Below are 20,115 nucleotides of genomic sequence, written 5' to 3'. Positions count from 1 at the left end.
GATTTTTATTTTAATTTTATTTAATAATGGAAATCTCATCCCACCCTTGGATGAGGTTTGATGAAAATGTAAAGGCCGCCTGGCTGATTCACCCGTCTGCCAACCATAAGGTTGGATGGGCCACGAAAAATCGGAGACAATTGTGCCGTTAGTGGGTTTAATTGCCCTCTTAATTGTTGGTAGGCACACTTCTGATTTTTGCCCGCGCCCACTGAGTGAAATATTGCATAAGCGCAGGATGACATCAGGACGCTTGCCTGATGTCTTCTCGTGCAATTTTACGCCCAATCGAGTTGGGTGCACATGCGCCTTCGGGACATAAAATTCTGCCCGTTGAGTAGGTAATGGCAAGAAGAGCATTTGTAGCCCCTCTCTCTCTCTCGGCATTCTGAAAGCTTGTGCCCTGCCTGTATCTGACCGGTCAAATACCACAGGCTGCGTCTACAACATAAAGCAAGCAGATGCTGACTCTAGAAGAAAAGACAGAGATCATCCATCAAGTATTGAAATTGTCCTTACGCTGAATCCTAAAGGACATGGCTGTGAGACTGGGTCTGTGGCAGGTAATGAGGGAACCAACAAGAGGGAAAAACACACTTGACCTCATCCTCACCAACCTGCCTGCTGCAGATGCATCTGTCCATGACAGTATTGGTAGGAGTGACCACCACACAGTCCTCGTGGAGACGAAGTCCCGTCTGCACATTGAGGATACCCTCCATCGTGTTGCGTGGCACCAACAGCGTGATAAATGGAATAGATTTCAAACAGATCTAGCAACTTGAGGCTGGGCAACCATGAGGTGCTGTGGGCTGTTTGCAGCAGCAGATTTGTACTCAACCACAATCTGCAACCTCATGGCCTGGCATATCCCCCACTCTACCATTACCACCAAGCCAGGAGATCAGCTCTGGTTCAATGAAGAGTGCAGGAGGGTATGCCAGGAGCAGCACCAGGTATACCTAAAAATGAGGTGGCAACCTGGTGAAGCTGTAGCACAGGACTACTTGTATGCCAAACAGTATAAGAGCTAAGTGATTCCACAATCAATGGATCAGATCCAAGCTCTGCAGTCCTGCCATATCCAGTCATGATTGATGGTCGACACTTAAACAACTCACTGAAGAAGGAGGTTCCACAAATATCTCCAACCTCAATGATAGGGGTGCCCAGCATCACAGATGCCAGTCTTCAGCCAATTTGATTCAGTCCACGTGATATCAAGAAACGGTTGAAGACACTAGATATTGCAAAGGCTATGGGCCCTGACAATATTTCGGCAATAGTACTGAAGACTTGTGCTCCAGAACTTGATGGACCCCTAGCTAAGATGTTTCACTAGAGCTACAACACTGGCATCTACCCAGCAATGCGGAAAATTGCCCAGATGTGTTTTGTACATAAAAAGCAGGACAAATCCAACACGGCCAATTACCACCCCATCAGTATACGTGCCATCATCAGTTAAGTGATGGAAGGGGTTATAAACAGTGCTATCAAGTGGCACTTGCTTAGCAATAGCCTGCTCACTGACGCTCAGGTTGGGTCCACCAGGGCCACTTACTCCTCACCTCATTACAGCCTTGGTTCAAACATGGACAAAACAGCTGAACACCAGAGGTGAGTGACTGACTGCCCTTGACATCAAAACAGCATTTGACTGATGTGGCATCAAGGAGCCCTAGCAAAACTGGGGTCAGTGGGAATCAAGGGGGAAAACTCTCCACCAGTTGCAGTCATACCCAGAACAAAGGAAGAGGTTGTAGTTGTAGGAGGTCATTCATCTCAGTTCCAGGACATCACTGCACGAGTTCCTCAGGGTAGTGTCCTAGGCCCAACCACCTTCAGCTGCTTCATCAATAACCTTCCTTCCATCATATGGTCAGAAATGGGGATGTTCGCTGATGATTGCACAATGTTCAGTACCATCCATGTCCAAATGCAGCAAGACCTGGACAATATCCAGGCTTAGGCTGTCAAGTGGCAAGTAACTTTTGCATCACATAAGTGCCAGGCAATGACCATCTCCAACAAGAGAGATTCTGACCATCACTCCTTGATGTTCAATGGCATTACTATCGTTGATTCCCCTACTATCAACATCCTGGAGGTTATCATTGACCAGAAACTGAACTGGACTAGCCTAATGAACACTGTAGCTACAAGGTCAGAGGCAAGGAATTCTGTCGTGAGTAACTCACCTCCTGACTCCCCAAAGCCTGCCCATCATCTACAAAGCACATGTCAGGAGTGTGATGGAATACTCCCCACTTGCCTGGATGAGTGCAGCTCCAACAACATTCAAGAAGCTTGACACCGTTCAGGACAAAGCAACCCGTTGATTGGCACCACATCCACATTCACTCCCTCCACCAAGGACATACATTGGCAGCAGCGTATACCATCTACACGATGCACTGCAGGAACTCACCAAGTCTCCTTAGACAGCACCTTCCAAACCCACGACCACCACCATCCAGAACGACAAGGGAAGCAGACAGATGGGAACACCACCGCCTGGAAGTTCCACTCTGAGCCACTCACTTTCCTGACTTGGAACTTTATCACAGTTCCTTCACTGTCGCTGGGTCAAAATCTTCGAATTCCCTCCTTAACAGCATTGTGGGAGTATCTACAACACATGAACTGCAGTGTTCAAGGAGGCAGCTCACTACCTCAAGGGCAATTAGCAATGGGCAATAAATTCTGGCCTAGCCAGCAACGCCCACATCCCATGAACGAATAAAAAAACCCATCCAATGCATCAACCTACAAGATCCGTACATGATTGACTTTCTTTCTGGACACTCTTAAACAGTTTAACCTGTCCTCCCACTTGTAACTGACTTTGGGTATGTGAGAATCTCTTGATGCATGTGTGAGTTTGAGTTGGTGTTTTTATTATTTTTTATAGATGAAATGTTAAGCACAATAAATACTATATCCTTTTCTTTTAAAACTTACACAAAATCTGAGTGTGTTTCTTTTACAGTCACAACACTTAAACTATTAAACATTCACTGAGTTGGTAAAGGAGCCTTTAGGGAAGAGTGACCATAATATGATGAAATTTTACATAAAGTTTGAAAATCCAAAACTAGGGTCTTAAATCTAAACAAAGGAAACTACGAAGGTATGGGCAAGTTAGCAGTAGTAAATTGATAAACTACATTAAAGGGTATAATGGTAGATAGAAAATAGCTAGAATTTAAAGAATTATTACATGATTTACAACACATTTACATTTCTTTAATGCACAAAGATCTAGCAGGAAAAGTGATTCAACCATGGCTAGCAAGAGAAGTTAAGGGTTGTATTAGTTCTCAAAAAAAGTAGTAAGTCCGAGGATTGGGAGCATTTTAGAATTCAGCAAAGGAGGACAAAGAAACTGATAAAGAAATAAAAAATAGAATATGAAAATAAACTAGTGAGAAACTTAAAAACGGACTTTAAAAGCTTCTATAGGTATATAAAAAGGAAAAGAGTAGCAAAGACAAATGTGGACCCATTACAGGTCACAGACAGGAGAATTTAAAATGGGGATAAAGGAAATGGCAGAGAAACTAAACAATTTCTCTGGCCTGGATTTTCATTCTTGAAGCCGATAGGGGGAGTTGGGAAAATTCCCAGCTTGGTCAGCCCGCCTCAGGACAAAGTGCTTGCAAAGGCCAAGCAGTTGCATGCAGTTCTGGAATCCGCATTATATGAAGGATGTGATTGCACTAGAGAGAGTGCAGAGGAGATTTACCAGGATGTTGCCTGAGCTGGAGAGTTTTAGATATGATAAGAGATTGAATAGACTGGGGTTATTTTCCCTGGAGCTGAGGAGATTGAGGGGGGACATGATTGAGGTGTATAAAATTATGAGGGGCATAGATAGGGTAGACAGGAAGTTACTTTTCCCCTTGGTGGAGGGATCAATAACCAGGGGGCATAGATTTAAGGTAAGGGGCAGGAGGTTTAGAGGGGATGTGAGGAAGAATTTTTTTCACCCAGAGCATGGTGGGAATCTGGAACTCATTGCCTGAAAGGGTGGCAGAGGCAGAAACCCTCATAGCATTTAAGAAGTATTTGGATGTGCACTTGTGTTGCCATGGCATACAAGGCTATGGGCCTAGTGCTGGAAAATGGGATTAGAATAGTTAGGTAAAAGCAAAATACTGCGGATGCTGGAAATCTGAAACAAAACAAAAATAACTGGAAAAACTCAGCAGGTCTGACAGCATCTGCGGAGAGGAATACAATTAAGTTTTGAGTCTGTTCGAGTTCTGATGAAGAGTCATACGGACTCGAAACGTTAACTGTATTCCTCTCCGCAGTTGCTGTCAGAACTGCTGAGTTTTTCCAGCTATTTTTGTTAGAATAGTTATGTACTTGTTTGACCGGTGCAGACTTGACGGGCCAAAGGGCCTTTTTCTGTGCTGTAGACCTCTATGACTCTATGACTCTAAACATAATGAGACCTGTCTGAGAACCCAGCTATTGCAACGCAATAACACTTGCACCCCAGAGGAAACATTATTTGGTTGACAGCTCAGGCTCTCTGACCTCTGTGGTCAATTTCATGATGTTTGTTGACACAGGTTAGGTGGTTTCAAGGGTTTGTGGTTTGTGGCTTTTAAATCTTCAAAGGGTCTGGATGATTGATACTTTTATTAGCTTGCAGTCCAGACTTTTTTTTCAAACATAGGAGAAAGTTATCAATTGATTACTTTTTTGTTTACACATCCCACTATGCACTATGGGGTTCATTGGCTCTGGGAGTGTACAATGGGTCAATGGGCATGGAAGTGCCATAGCTTGGCATGGGGGGAGGAGGGTCCTGAGGGGCTAGAAGGAAAGGCAGAGCTTGGCATAGGGGCCATGAGAGGACATAGAATGTGGGTGGAATGGCAGAGCTTGGCTTTGAAGTCATGAGGGGATATAGGGTGTGGATGGAAGGACAGATCTTGGCATAGAGGGCATGAGAGGACTTGGAGGTGGGTGGGGGAGGGGTGCAACCTGGCATAGGAGGAATGAGGGGGACCGTTTGAACTTACTTTTTAAAAGGTCCCCTCATGCAGACTAGGGTTCAAAACTCTTCTAAGGGGCCACGAAATATAAATCTTTAAAAACCGGGCTACACTCCATGGGTATTGTGGAGGAGTAGGACATGCCTATCTCCACAATGGAGCCGGCCAAGTCGAGAGTGCCGAATGCGGGCATTTGACGGGAACCAGTCCGCACCCTTTAAAGGCACTCCCAAAAATTAGGCAGCCCAGGACTGGGGTTGGGAATCCCAGAGTTGGGACCTGCCTGCCATTTTTAAAGGGCTCCGGAGTCAACTCAACTTGGTGAAAATCCAGGCCAAAGTCACTAATAGCAGAGTAGACATGGCTTGGGAGAAGAAGCTTGAAAGTGGTGTACCAGCCTCCAATCTGTGTCAACCACTGGGGGGGGGGGGGTGGGGTTGAGATTAAAGCCTCGTGGAATGGGGTGAAGAGGAGTACAGGAGGAATAGGAATAGAGACTGACAAAGAGGAAGCCAAAAGGAGAGGAGGGGTAAAGAACAAAAGGATGGAGAGTGAGGGGAAGAGAACGCAAAGGGAACAAGAAGGATGTGGAAGGAGTTGGTGGGAAGCAAGGTGGAAGGAGGTGGAGTGGGAAGGAAAAAGAGGGGAGGCAGAGAAATGCCAGTGCTCATCCATGGGTTCTCTATACCCTTTAATCATTTAATTCTCAATATTTTTGAAGTCTAAAGTTAATTGAAACCAAGCTGAAGCATGTAAACAATAGTGAAAAGTTCTTGTTATAGAGTTTATTGCTATTTCACCAGATTGTAGATTATGCCTGCACAAAAAAATTGAATTAAATTCATTTAGTAGTGTCATTAATGTTTTAGTGCTTCATTCTTGCGTTATGATATTCAGTTTACTGTATCCTGAAGAATGAATTGAGTTCTCATTTAGAAATGGAAAATGATTGCATTTCTCTCCCTCCCTGATTAAATCATAACTTCAGCTCTGTTTGGGTAAGGTAATTAGGAACATAGGAATGTAGGAGCAGGAGTAGGCCATTCAGCCCATTGAGCCTGCTCTGCCACTCAGTACAATCATGGCTGATCGTCCTCTTAAATGCCTTTTTCTCACACTATCCCCATTTCCCTTTATGTCATTGGTATTTAGAAATCTGTCAATCTCTGCTTTAATAACAGGTGTAATTACAATTAATAATTATTTCTGTAAAGCAGAGTATAAGGGCAAATTCAGCGACGTGACAGCAGGACTGCACCCATGCTTTTGGAGAGCACACAATTAGGTCAACACAACACAAATAATAATCAGTTGAGATAACTGGAGCTGTTTTGTCAACACAACAGTCAACAATCAGGGATAATTAGAGGTTACTTGAATCAAAATTCACCTTTTTTTCAAGAATAAGCTCAGTTACATTGAGAAAATTCATTAGTGGCAATTTGCAACTGATACCCAAATCAGCTATGAAGTAGATGGGACACCCACACACTCATTTGAAACAAATGAAATGAGAATAAACCATTTTGTGGTTTGTGCCTCATTACCACAGAAAGGGTAGCAAGATTTTTATGTGACTTTTAAATTTTGTGAGACAAGTTGAACAGAAATCTTTCATAGATTAATTGGACTGATATAATGGGACGGAGGCGGGGTGGTGGGTGGATGGCTCGCCCCTCCCCCACCCCCAACACCCCCCGAAGCAAAGTTTGCGTGGACCCCACACCAACCCATCCTGCAGCGTAAACGGGGGCCAAATGGGACTTCCGCCCCTCACTTGGGAGGAAGTCCCGCCCTCAGGAGCTGCCAGTCAATTGGATTGGACAGCGCCAGCAGTCTTGGCAGCACCAAGAGCACATTAGTGGGCTCTGCAGGGACTGCAATGAGGAACAAGAAGAAGGAGCAATGGATCCCCGGAAACAGGTAAGTTCGGGGTCTTGGTCAGGAAGGGTTTGGGCAGGTCAGGAAGGGGGCCAGGCGTGTGTGGGCGGTGGGTTTAAGGCTGGGGTGGGTTGGAAGGGGGTGTTGGTTTATCCCAAGGGGGCCAACCCCTCCCCCTGACTTGCAAAATGCAGTCCACGAAGATAGAATCCCCCCTTCCTTCCTGCCCTTTGAAGAATTTATTTAAAAATAGGGTTGCCCACTCTTGCCTGACTGCCCACGCCAAATGTTTTCTGGCATGGACAGCATATTAGCAGGGTCAATTGGCTTGGTAACAAACCTAATTGATCCTGGATTACCTATTTAAATATGGTGGGTGGGCTGCTGATTTTGGCACCTGCCCAGGCACCTGCCAACACACCCCCACCCCCCCCACTGTATTATGGGGGTGATCTTGGGGGTGAGCAGGAAGATGATGAGGTGGGCATCCATCCTATTTTACGTGCCCGCCCAGCTGAAAACATGCCCAGCAGCGCATGTAAACTCCAGCCCATAGAATCTAAACAGCACAGAACAAAGCCATTTGGCCCATCTTGCCTGTGCTGGCTCTTAGAAAGAGCTGACTAATTTAGCCCTATATCCCAACCTTTTCCTCACAACCATAGGAATTTGTCCTTAAGGATGCATGTCAATTGGCTTTTGAAAATCCCTATGGAATCTGCTTTCACCACTTGTTCAGATTATCTATTTCAGTTCTTAACAACCCTCAGTGTGAAAAAAAAGTTCTTATTTCCCTCCAAGTTCTTTTGTCAATTATTTTAAATCTGTGATCTTTGCCATTTGCTAGCAAATGTTCTATCAAAACCATTCATAATTTTGAATACCTCCATTAGATCTTGCCTTAACCTTTTCTGTTTTAAGGAGAATAATCCAAGATTCTCCAATCTATCCGCAAAACTAAAGTTCTTCATCCTAGTATCATCTAAGTAAACCTCCGCCATACTCTCTCCAAGGGCTTGACATCCTTTCACAGAAATGCACTCAATACTTGAGCTGAGGCCTACCAATTTGAAAAGTTTTAGCATGACTTCCTTGTTTTTGTATTCAGTGACTCCAACCTTACTATTCATTTTCTCAATTGCCTTATTGACTTGCCCTGCTACTTTCAAAGATTTTTGAATATGCACCCCCAGATCCCTATGTTCTGGCACCCCCCTCAAGATGGTACAATTTATATTATACTGGCTCTCCATGTGGTTCTTCCCAAAATGCATCACTTTCCACATTAAATTGCATCAGCTATGTGTCCACCCATTTCTTCAGTCTGTCCACACCCTCCTGAAGCCTGCTATTATCCAACTCACTATTTCCTATGTCAACAAGTTTGTGTCATCCGCGAACTTTGATATTGTACTCTCTTTATCCAAGCCTAGGCCATTTAGAAATAAGAAAAGCAATGGTCCTATTTCTGACCCCTGGAGCACTCCATTGCATACTTCTCCTCATTCAGGAAAACACCTGTTTACCACTACTCTTTGTCCCCTATCCTTAGCCAAATATGTACTCAAATTACCACTATTCATTTAATCCCTTGAACTTCTATTTTCCAAATAACTCTGTTATGTGTACTCTAGTAAATGCCTTTTGAAAGGCCATATATACAACTTGTATGACATTGCCTTCAGCAACTCTCTTTGTTACTTCATTAAAGAACTCAATCAAGTTTCATGGATACAATTGGCCACAAATCTGTGCTGGCTGTAGTTTATTAATCCATGCTTCTCTAAGTAAGAATTCACCTTCTTCTTGACAATGGTTTCTAGTAGCTTTCCTGGACTGACTGGTTTGTAGTTACCAAGTAACCCTCTACCCTTCTTTGAACAGAGTTGTATTCCTCCATTCCTCTGAGCTTCTGTTATCTTCGCCCTTGCTTGAATCAGCAACTTATGCATCGCATAATCCTTTTACTTTATATATCTTTACAAAAGATTTTTGGGTTCCTTTTTATATTAGTCTTTTTTCATACTCTTTCCTTGCCCGTCTTCTACAGTTTCCCCTGCACTCTGTATTCTGCCAGGTTTTCTATTGTATTCTGTACCTGACAATTGTCATAAACCTTTTCCTGTTTTAACTCAACCTTTATTCCCTGCCATCCAGAGAGCTCTAGCTCTGGATGCTCCATCTTTCCTCCTTATAGGAATGTGCTTGTTTTGTACCCAAACTGTCTCTGTCTTGAAGACTTGCCATTACGCATTTACTGTTTTTCTGGCCAATCTGTTTTTCCAGCCCATCTGTGCTAGCTACCTTCTCAAATCACTGAATTTGGCTCTCTTTGAGTATTTTCAGCTTTGATTTTTTTCTGTCTCTTTCAACTACTTTAAACCAAATTATATCTTGCTCACTATTAATGAGGTGTTCTCCCACTGAGATACACTCCACTTTCCTACGTCATTCTTCAGAGCTAGATTGTGTTGCTTCCTTTCTCATTGGGCTAGAAACATACTGATTAAGAAAGTTCTCCAGTACACATTTTAGGAATTATTCACCCTCCTTGCTTTTAATACTTCTTCCCCTAACTTGTGCTTGCAGCTCATCATGCTTATTTGCAACACTTCTTGCATTGACACATTACACATTCTAGCACCATGCTAGTCAGATTTGCTTTCCTCCTCCAATTAGTTCCTGTTCTTTCTACACTACCTTTTATTCTGTTTGCCCCTCCTAGGGCAGAATTTTGCCCTCGTTGGGCGGAGGCGGGCGAGAGTGGTCAGGAAGCCGACCATCGCCCGTGATCGAGGCTGGACCGCTAGCCCTCCAATCTTAAGGTTCATTTGAATTGACAACTGACCCATTTTCCAGTGTAAATGGGATGGGTGACAATTAGAAATCATTCTTATTGTCTCCTTCTGAACATTTATAGAATACAAAAGACACAAATATGTAATTAGTAATATATCTTTTTTTCTCATGAAACACACAAGATAGGTCTTTTTAAAATAAATGCACGCAATCTCTCTATTCAATATGAGCTTTACCTGAAAAGAGCTTTTGATTTTTTTTCCTGTAGCTATTCTTTACATAACTAAAAAATATTATAGAGCATAATATGCCTGCAACTAGAGATAAAAATATTCTTTAATATAGCTTAGAATGATGCCACATTGTACATGCTCAGATAGCACAATTCAAATTCAGCTCACCATTTCAAAGCAGCAAAAATGTCAACATCCAAGCCCATTTTTTAGGAAGAGGTTGATAGGTTCAAATTAAAACTTTAATGAAGGCTTTAAGAGACACTACTGACAATTGAATAGATAGATTTGATTGTATTACTGTGTTCTGAAATATACATTTGTAATTTAGCTTAAACCTATTTTTAGGCACTGTAAATTTTGGTTACAGGGCTACAAATGGCAGTTGAAAAAGGTTTTCAGAAAGCATTTTGAGTGAATTGTGGTAACCCAGTGCTCAGATTGTGTAGCCCAATATCCAAATTATGCAACGAGAGTGACCACTGTATGTGACCAAAGCGAATAATAGATTTTTAGGAAAAAGTTGACAAAAAAGTGTGACAAACGTGACAATAGGAAGTGAGGCTATGCAAACAGGGTAAATAACAATCGAGGTACATTCCCATCAGGGGGAAAGTTAGGACAAACAAATCCAGAGCACCCTGGATGATGACAGTGATAGAGGGCAAGATAAAGGAGAAAAGCCATGCTATGACATATGAAACGTAACTGCATGTATTGTCCCTCTCTCCTGTCAATTGTGGGTCATGTGATGTACTGCGGGGGCTTTGATGAGTGAGCTCTTAGTGCAGGCAATCTGGGGGGGGTGAGGCCTTTTGGATGAGGCATCAGATCTAGGTGCAAGCACTCCTAAATGTCTCTGTAATAAAGTTTTACTGTTTCTTTACGAATCCTGTCTGCTCCATTGAGCCATCACACCACAGATGGATGAGATACATCCAAGGACACTAGGGGAAGCAAGCTTCTTTCTGCCTTAGGGACAGCAGTGGTGCCAAAGGACTGGAGAATTGCAAATGTCACAGCTTTGTTCCAAAAAATGTATAAGGATAAGCTTCGCAACTACAGGACAGTCAGTTTAACCTCAGTGGTAGGAAAGCTTTTACAAACGATAATTTAGGGCAAAATTAATAGTTATTTGGAGAAAAGTGGATGAATTAAGGAAAGCCAACACTGTTTTGCTAAGGGCCACTTTGTTTAACTGACTTACTTAAGATTTTTGTTAAAGTAATAGAAGGGTCATACGGTTGATGTGTCGTACATGGACTTGCAAAAGACATTTGATAAAGTACCAAGATAGAGGCTTGTCAGAAAGGTTGAAGCCATTGGAATAAAAGGGACAGTGGCAGCATGGATATAAAATTGACTCAGCAACAGATAACAGAGAGTAGTGGTGAACAGTTGTTTTTCAGACTGGGAGAAGATATATAGTGGGGTTCCCCAGGCGTCAGTGTTAGGACCAGTGCTTTTCTTGACCTAGACTTTAGTATAAAGAGCACAATTTCAAAATTTGCAGATGACACCAAACTAGGAAATATTGTGAACTATGAGGAGGATAGTGATAAACTTTAACAGGGGTGGTGGAATGGACAGACAAGTAGTAGACAGGGCCTGGAAAAGGAGGGTGTGGGCAGTGCCAAACACCAGGGCCTGTGGGCTAGGGGGACCAGGGCTGCTGTTGGAAACAGCATGTAGACTGCAGAGCAGACCTGACAGACCAACTTTAAAAAAAAATCAGAACCATCAGCCTGACAGTTCTGACTTTTAAAAAATTGGTCTTTGAGGTCAGTTTCACTGACTGTAGCTGCGATTAGGAGCTGCTGCTGCTTCCGACCTTTGGGCAGGTTTGTGGTTCTGATTTTTTTTTGAAAATCCCGCCAAAAACCATGAAGCTGCCCAAAGGTCGGAAGCAACAACAGTTCCTGTTTGCAGCTCCTGACAGAAGAGTGCTCTCGGTTGAACATCTGCTTGAAAAATAGTGAGTCTTTATAATCATTGTAGCATTTTAGAGCTAATTGGATAATTGGATGCTGTGTGTGTGTGTGTGTGTGGGGTGGGGGGGGGGGGGGGGGAGGTGGGGGGGGGCGGGGGGGAGGTGGGGGGGGGGTGGGGGGGGGGGTGGGGGTGGGGAGGGGGGTGGTGCGGTGGGGGCAGCAGGGATTGGGATTGGGGTAGGGTGCTATGGTGGATTGTTTGGCATGTGGGGGGGTTGTCCAGGGGGCAGGGATGTGGTGGCAGGGGCATGGTTGGTGGGGTGGTGGGTGGTGAGTGATGGGAGAGTGGTAGGTGGTGGGGGGCAGGAGCATGGTGGGTTTGGTGGGGGTGCAGGAGTGAAGGGGTGGTGGGTGGGTAGAGGTGAGGTGGTGGGTGGGGTGAAGGGGTGGTGGGGTGCAGGAGGTGGGGTGTTGGGGTGAGGGGGTCTGGGAATGGGCGGGTGGTGGTGAGCAGGGGTGGTGGATGTGGTAGGGGGTGGTGGGGTGAGAGGAGGGTTGAGAGGTTGAAAATGTTGGGGAGCTGGGGTAAGAAATGGGCTGAGGAAGTGGAATATATGGTGGAGCAGGGTGTGATGGTGGGTTGGTGGAGGTGGTGGTTGGGGTGGAGGGTGAATTGGGAGGGTCACTTTTAAGGTTTGATACCACAAAATTAAATACTGTACACTTCTCAAAATTCTCTTTTGAATTTAAACCAGCATATAAATAGCAATCTAAATTTTCATTATGCTCTAAAGTAGACACAATTCTGATGACATGCTGTGTTAATGTACCAGAGACTTGAGAATCTTGGGCCTCATCAAAATAAATGTAAGAAACTAAAAACTGGGATTGATGAAAAACAGGGTGTTGACTCACTTTCATCCATTTTATTCTTGCAAAGTCTGGAAATGAAATCCATATTTGTGACTAGGAGATTACTTAAAGAAAGGTTTTGCAGATCTCTACTCCATTCTAGGTTCAACCCAGATAGTCTGTAAATTCAGTGTACAACACAATTTGTATGACAGTTTCTGGGTGAAGGGGAAACAATCCAGTTCTTGTGTTAAGGCCATCCTGAAGTTTTGTACCATGTATCATTCTTCTCTGAAAAGTTCAGATCAACAATTCAATCTACATTTTCCTGAGCTGCTGGTAGATGTCTGATTTTCAAATCATGGGGATATAGTCATTAGCGTAAAAAGGACAGATGCCATTAATAGTATATTGTGGGCTTTGCATGAGAAGTCAGAATGGTAATGTTTGATTAGCTACAGAGTTGAATTGTTTTGTAAATGTAGTGATTTCTTTGTAGCCACTTTCTTAATATCAGTTGGCCACTATGTGATGAATTATCCTTAGAGAATCAGCATTGGGCCTTCAATTTCATTGCTACAGTGACTCTACTTACTGTATGCAGGTGTAATGAAACAAAGACAAAACCTACATTTATACAACATTTTTCACAATATCCCAAATCGCTTTACAGCCAATTAAGTACTTTTGAGTTGAAGTCATTGGTATAATGTAGGCAATGTTATCAAATGGTGGAGCAGGCTCGAGGGGCCAAATAGGTTACTCCTGCACCTAATGCATATGTTCATATGTTCGTATGTAATTTGGATGGATGAGATTAGCTGGGCTAAATGGCCTTTGTCATCCATGATTATCTTGTGAACAGAGGGTGGAATAATGGCTGGAGTTCTGTTTATTTTGTTGCTAATGGAAGTTCAATGAGCAGGCTTTCTGCGGTGAAATTATTAGGATAGGAGTGCGTTAACTACTCAGTTACATGTTTTACACTGCACATGATTCTCAAGAGTCTTTTCCACTGACTTCAATCTTGTCCTTTTGTCTACTTACCCTTTATCCCATTCTATCTTGGTGCTTTTATAAAGTTTTTAAGATATTGAAATATTGTGATAAAATTGTGTTGCAGAGTAGATATTGAAAATATATAGTAATGAGAAGCAGCAATCAGCAACGTGTTCAGACTTGCTGATCAAAAAAACACAGATACAATTGTAAACCATGTAGTCTTTATCCTTTGCCTCTGAAAAGTTGTGTCACACAGAGACACTTGAGGGCTCTAATGCTTCTCACTGACAGTGAAGATCTATATTGTTTAATCATTCTACTTTGTTGCTCAGGAGTCATTGGATCTTTCTACCCTGTGAAATTACTGATAAAATTGAATCCACTTGTACCCCTTGTATGAAATAATTATATCTACAGAATCAAAAAGATCTTGTGCAGTTTATCTGGGTTGCAAGTATTGAATCTTTCCTCCAAATATGAATTTACTGTCATTGTGTCCACATGGTGCAAGGTGCAGAACATGTTAGTGAGGACTGAGGCAGTCACGGAAATCAGTGCTGTTGCCTGCACAGTGTTATAAATAACTAATGGGATATTTTCCTGTCAAATTAACAATATTGCACGATGCTGTTAATAAAATTTGCACTCTCTGGTTTGTTTATTGTCATGGTGGGTTCACCTATAGGGCACACACAAACTAAAACTGCATTATATCGTTGCTGCTCTTAACACATGCTGCATATATAATCGGATGATATTTGTAACCAGGTGCCAACAACGGACCTTTCTGTGATTGTTTGGTGAATTGATTGGTGAATCTTGGAAGGGGAAAAAATATCATAAATGATTGAAGGGGAGGGAATAAAGGGCCCAGAAACAGGAGAAGCACTGAGATCCATGATTTCTCACCGTGGCCCTGGTAGCGGATGAAATTTAATGCAAATAAATGTTAAGTGATTCATTTTCATAGGAAAAATGAGGAGGGACAAAATAAAATAAAGGTTACAATTCTAAAGGGGCTGCAGGAGCAGAGGGGCCTGGGGTTATATGTGAACAAATCATTGAAGATGATAGGGCAGGTTGAGAAAGGGGTTAATAAAGCATAGAGATCCTGGGCTTTATAAATAGGGACATGCGAACAGACGGGCGCATACCTGACACGATCGTTGCCTGTGCGATTTTGCACTCATCGCACGGGCAAAACAGGCAGATGGGCAGCCCACTTTTTGTAAAACCTCAACCAAGGGTGGGGTAAAAATGGTCAGCAGCATTGCCTGTGTGAATAGTGAAGAGTTTAGGAGATAGTTTGCTGCTGGTTGCTTATTTGAACTTGACAGCTTCATCTCTGTGCGGGGCTTCATTCTTAGCATTTCCAGGCTTCTTTTCAGCACTTGTTGGTGTTTCCAAGGCCCCCAGAGAATTTTGACCGTGTGGACCCTTCCAGGTATCAAGACAGCCTTCTGTAATCCTGTTAATAGGGATTGTGCTCTCTGCTGGTGGGACCTCCTCTGAAGAGGAAGAGAGGGGCAGAAGGGACAGGAGGCCAGGTGTCCCAATGCAGCTTCCAGGGGAGCGACCTGTGGGAGGAGAAGCGCAGGCACAAGGGGCACAGGGCCAGCAGGCAGTCCAAGGCATAAGGGGCCGCAGGACATGCCACTATTCTGCTGCCAGTGTTTACAGGCAACGATGCAGCTACCCAATATGTCTGAGGTGCAATGCCGAAGGAGACTCCGCCTCTCTGGGGCGGCTGTGACCTCCATTTGTTAGATGATCGGCCCTGAGATCACCTCCTGTGTGGGTGGACACCCCATGCCAGTGGCTCTGAAGGTCACAGTGACCTTAACGTCTATGCGTCCGGCTCTTTCCAGGGCTCAGTGGGGGATCTTTGTGGAGTGTCCCAATCAGCTGTCCATAGTTGCGTGAAGCTGGTGACTGAAACTCTGTTCAGATGGGTAATGACATTTATTCATTTCTGTACAGACAAAGCCAGCCAGGCTGAGTGAGCCAGAGGCTTTTCAGCGATTGCTGGGTTCCTCAGCACCCAGGGTGCAATCGACTGCACACATGTGGCCATCAAGGCACCAGCGGGTCAGTCGGGTGCCTTCGTCAACAGGAAGGGGTTCCACTCAATGAACGTGCAGATAGTTTGCAGATTCTGCAAGTCTGTGCACGCTACCCTGGAAGCTCCCATGACGCTTCTATCCTCAGACACTCCCAGATCCCAAGGCTGCAGCCCGACTGGATGGATGGCTGCTGGGTGACAAGGGCTATCCGTTCAAAAGGTGGCTTATGATGCCCCTCCTACCACCCAAGAACAAAGGCAGAGCAATGTTATAATAGGAGCCATGCCTCCACCAGTGGGGTGATGGAGAGGATCATAGGTCTTTTGAATTTGTGCTTCTAATGGCTGGACTGTTCAGGGGAAGTTATGATGAACCTGCACAAAACCCTGGTTCCAACTCAACTGGAGTATTGTGTCCAATTTTGAGCACCACACTTTAAGAAGGATGTGAAGGCAATAGAGAGTGTGCAGGAAAGGTACACAAGAACGGTTCCAGGGATGAAGGATTTCAGTTACGTATATAGATTGGAGATCCTGGGATGTTTTCCTTGGAGAAGAGAAGATTAAAAGGAGATATTATACCGGTTTTCAAGTTATGAGGGGTCTGGGCTGAGTAGATAGGGAAAAACTGTTCTCGTTGGTAGAAGGGTCGAGAATGAGAGGGCACCAATTTAAGATGATTGTCAAAAGAAGCAACAGTGACATGAGGAAAATATTTTTACTCAGTGTGTGGTCAGGACTCAAAATGCTCTGCCTGAGATTGTGGTAGAGGCAAATTCAATAGAGTCTTAAAAGAGAAAATTGGATAATTATCTAAAATGAAAATATCTGCAGGGCTATGGGGAAATGTGGAGGAGCGGGACGAGGTGAAGTTGCTGTTGCAGAGAACCAGCACAGTCACGACGGGCTGATTGGTCTCCTTCTGTGCTGTAACTATTCTATGATTCTATGATCTAAAGCAGTATTCTTCATTGCAAGGCCCGTGAGACAGTGGCGGCTCCCATTAATGCTAATTGCAGCTTCCCAACCCAGTGGTGTAGTGCTGCTGGAGCAGAGCTCCAGCACCTCTAACCAGCGCCCGGAGAGCAGAGTGTGGCAGAGCAGAGTGCTAGGGTCCCGGGGAGGAGAAGCTGGCTGCTAGGTCCGGGACCTCGGAAAGGAGAGGCTGGCTGCGAGTTCCAGGAGTGGAACACTGCGGAGCAGAGCCCCAGGTGGTAGGCGGGAGTGGGGAGGAAGAGGCTGACTGCTGAATGTGTGTGTGGGAGTGAGAGAGAGAGAGAGTGTGTGCGTGTGTGTTTGTGTGTGTGAGTGAATGTGCGTGTGTGGGAGTGTGTGAGAGAGTGAGTATGTGAATGTGTGGGAGTAAGTGAGTGTGTGTGTGGGAGTGAGAGAGTGAGTGAGTGTGTGTTTGTTTGGCAGTGAGAGAGTGAGTGAGTGTATGTGTATGTGTGGGAGTGAGTGAGTGTGTGTGGGATGGTGAGAGACTGACTGAGTGAGTGAGTGTGTGTGGGAATGAGTGTGTGTGTGTGTGGGAATGAGAGTGAGTGAATGTGTGTGGGGGAGTGAGAGAGTGAGTGAGTGTATGTGTATGTGGAAGTGAGTGAGTGTGTGTGGGAGATCCGTTTGTATCCAGGAAATGGGCCTGCTCCTTCAGGAGTGAGCCAATCCTGTCAGCGGCCTCCACTCGAGGAGGCACCACCTGGCATTTCGATACAGTTGGCTACTGGAAGTGTTCAAGGGACGGCTGCAGGAGTCAAGACACATTGCATCTGAAATTAACAGCTCAGCACAATTAATTAACACAATGTAAAAACAGTTATCACGCAAGGAATTCAATAAAAAAATTATAAGGCATTAGCTTAATTGTATTTAATTTGTCTGGTATTAATTCAGATTGCTCACGCCATGGCTTTCTGGAGTACCAAAATATTGAACATATTACATTGCGTTGCAGTTTCATTACTTACTGTGAATGAGATTTTGATCTCGGATAGTCGCTGTGGGGAGGTGCTAGGGACTGCCTTACATGGAGAAAAATTGTAGAAATTATCACCTTGGACTATTGTTATGCATCTTCTAATGTTCAAGTCAATGTTATATTAATGGCGGAGGTGGTGGAGTCGGGTAGTCTACTTCAGCAGTAAATTAGCATTATCAAGAAAAGCCCCCTCAGTCCCCTTTCCTATCACTCTCTCACTGAAGTGCTTGGTCTCAAGAGACTGGGGAGAAAATAAAGGGATTTGCGGTTCTCACAGGAAAGAATGCAGCTTTGTTTATTTGGGAACTGGTTTCTCATTGCCTCCCCTGAAAACAAAGTGCATAGACTACCACTCAGTTACAGAATCATTTCCTGCTACTAGGTCTGCAACTTTTAATTAAAAAACAAAATTAAAAAATATACAAGTACTCTTGAAAACTCTTCCCTTTTCAAATATTTCTTGAGTTCGCACTATTGTTTTAATACTGAAAATTCATTGGCATAAAGGGGAGAGAGATCTTTCCTTCCCTCTCCTTTCTGACCAATGAACGTGTCTTCGTGGTAGTCATCATGCATTTTCCATTCTTGCTAGTACTGAACTGTAGATCAAATGGCTCCAAGTGGTTGGTTTCAGTATTGCTTTTGGAAGGATCTGGGACCAGAGCAGATAAGCCTCACCCTCATTCCCAACATAGCAAATGGAGAAGTGAAAAATAAATAAGCAATTAAAAAGGACTCCTGCAAATTAAATCAGTAGTCGCTCGCATGTTATGTAGAAGAAGGTCCTATCATGGAAAATAAAATAAATATTTAATCCGTTGTCTTAAATTTAACATTATGATTAAAAAGAAAACATCAGCAATCTAAATTGAACATTTTATTAGCCTTCATAAATATGAGGAATCAAAGACCCTTTTAGCAGCAACACACTGACATTTAAACTTATTGTGAATTGTAAAAAAGTGGACCCTAAATTACATTTATTTCATTTTGTGACAAGATACATTAATAGTGAACATAGCAGGTGAGAAATTGGGATCATTTGTTCCTGTTGTTCGAATGTTTTGATGGCCTTTTGAACTCCAAAATAGTGTCTGCAGCAGGTGTGCACGTGTGTGGGACGAACTGCATCAGGTGCGAATTTAGTGAGGGCATTAGCGTGTACACAGTGAATGTCTTCTATGTTGGATAGACAGATCATTACATCAGTCTGCGTGCAACACTGATTTGACACCAGTGGTGCTATTTTGGAACTCAGTACTCCAGCTAATACCTTCTCTTAATGTTGCACAGCTGCACACACATTAAGCAGTAGGAAGGAACCCCACCAGCACTATTTAAAGGAATCATTCAAATGCTAACAGGCGAGTTGCTGGTTGATTTCTTCTGGCAGTTGTTAAGATTCAACGAGTATTTGGTGCTATCTATAGTTATTTCAAGTTGCAAAGAAGGATTAGACCATCTTCAATGGTATCCTGCCCCTCACTGCAGCTTCAGCAGCCGCATTCCCAATAGTAGTGAGCACCATTTCCTCCACAGTTGTTAGGACATACAGCTGTCCCTCCAGTTACTCCTGCTGCCTCCAGTTGTGCACCGCCTTGACCTGCAAGAGAAATGTAAGTATGGCAATGAGTATGGTGCAATCTGTTTAGCTGATGATCGAGGATAGGCTGATGGGGCAGTAATCGGCCGGTTTGGATTTGTCCAACTTTTTGTGTACAGGACATACCTGGGCAATTTTCCACATAACCGGGCAGATGCCAGTGTTGTAGCTGTACTGGAACAGCTTGGCTAGGGGCATGGCAAGTTCTGGAGCACAAGTCTTCAGTATTATTGCCGGAATATTGTCAGGGCCCATAGCCTTTGCACTATCCAGTGCCTTCAGCCGTTTCTTGATATCACGTGGAGTTAATTGAATTGGCTGAAGAATGGCATCTGTGATGTTGGGAACTCTGGAGGAGGCCGAGATGGATCATCCACTCAGCACTTCTGGCTGAAGATTGTAGCAAATGCTTCAGCCTTATGTTTTGTACTGAAGTGCTGGACTCCCCCATCATTGAGGATGCGGATATTTGTAGAGCCTCATCCTCCAGCGAGTTGTTTAATTGTCCACCACCATGCATGACTGGATGTGGCAGGACTGCAGAGCTTAGATCTGATCCATTGGTTGTGGGATTGCTTAGCTCTGTCTATCACTTGCTGATTATGCTGTTTGGCAAGCAAGTAGTCCTGTCTTATAGCTTCACCAGATTGACACCTCATTTTTTTTAAGTATGCCCGGTGCTGCTCCTGGCATGCCCTCATTCATTCCTCATTGAACCAGGATTGATCCCCCTGGCTTGATGATAATGGTAGAGTGGGGAAT

The 20,115-nt window shown here is 43.9% G+C and overlaps 1 protein-coding gene across 5 annotated transcripts in view; it reads left to right on the top strand.

Annotated features, from left to right (window-relative positions):
- ripor3 (RIPOR family member 3) overlaps positions 1-20,115 on the top strand; it is a 295,541-nt gene that overhangs the window by 52,927 nt on the left and 222,499 nt on the right. The gene's annotated exons all lie outside the window — the stretch shown is intronic.

Source organism: Cetorhinus maximus, chromosome 13 (genome assembly GCF_964194155.1).
Source record: "Cetorhinus maximus chromosome 13, sCetMax3.hap1.1, whole genome shotgun sequence".
Classification (NCBI taxonomy): Eukaryota; Metazoa; Chordata; class Chondrichthyes; order Lamniformes; family Cetorhinidae; genus Cetorhinus; species Cetorhinus maximus.
The sequence above is the reverse complement of the archived record's forward strand: the minus strand, read 5'-3'. Positions and strand labels throughout refer to the sequence as shown.